This window comes from Podarcis filfolensis, assembly GCF_964270895.1.
Source record: "Podarcis filfolensis genome assembly, chromosome: 16".
NCBI classification, from domain to species: domain Eukaryota; kingdom Metazoa; phylum Chordata; class Lepidosauria; order Squamata; family Lacertidae; genus Podarcis; species Podarcis filfolensis.
Genome location: NC_139620.1, coordinates 11,397,949 through 11,398,603, shown reverse-complemented (window position 1 = coordinate 11,398,603; position 655 = coordinate 11,397,949).

The window sequence follows — 655 nt, the reverse complement described above, 5'->3', positions numbered from 1 at the left end:
AACGTCACCTGCAAGGCATCAGCTCCCAACATCCTTGTGGCATTAGCCATACTGGCTGGTGCTGTTCAGAGTTGGGAGTCAAGCAACTAGGGGAGGGCGCTGCATTCACTACTCCTGGCATAAATCACAGAGCCAATTTATTTTCTGTTGCTCAGAGGGTAGGACCCAAACTGACAGGTTCAAATTACAAAAGGATTTAGACTTTAAAAAAATCTAAATTTTGTTTAAACAATGAAAATAAAATAATTTTTTAAAAAAGGATTTAGACTAAAAGTGGATAGCTATCTATCAGGGTTGTTGTAGCAGTGGATTCCCTGCAGTGATAAAGGGTTTGGACTTGAATTGTGAGTCCCCTTCCAACTAATTCTGGTCACCTAAGCACAATTCAGTGTTGGATAACACCCTTCTCCATCACAGTCTTAAAAAATAAAGCTTCGTCCAAGGCTCCTGGGTCACTGAGTGACGTCTCTGTATATAACACGGAGCAGGGGATCTTGCAGATCTCCAGGGCTGCAAGAGGAGCCATCTTCCACAGGGAAGAAACATAACCTTGCTCTCCTTTTCAGAGGAAGGATAAACTCAGGGCAGGAGGCCAAAGCATTAGGACGTCCTTACACACTTCTTTTTAAAGTAATAAGATTGTGAAAGATGGGAA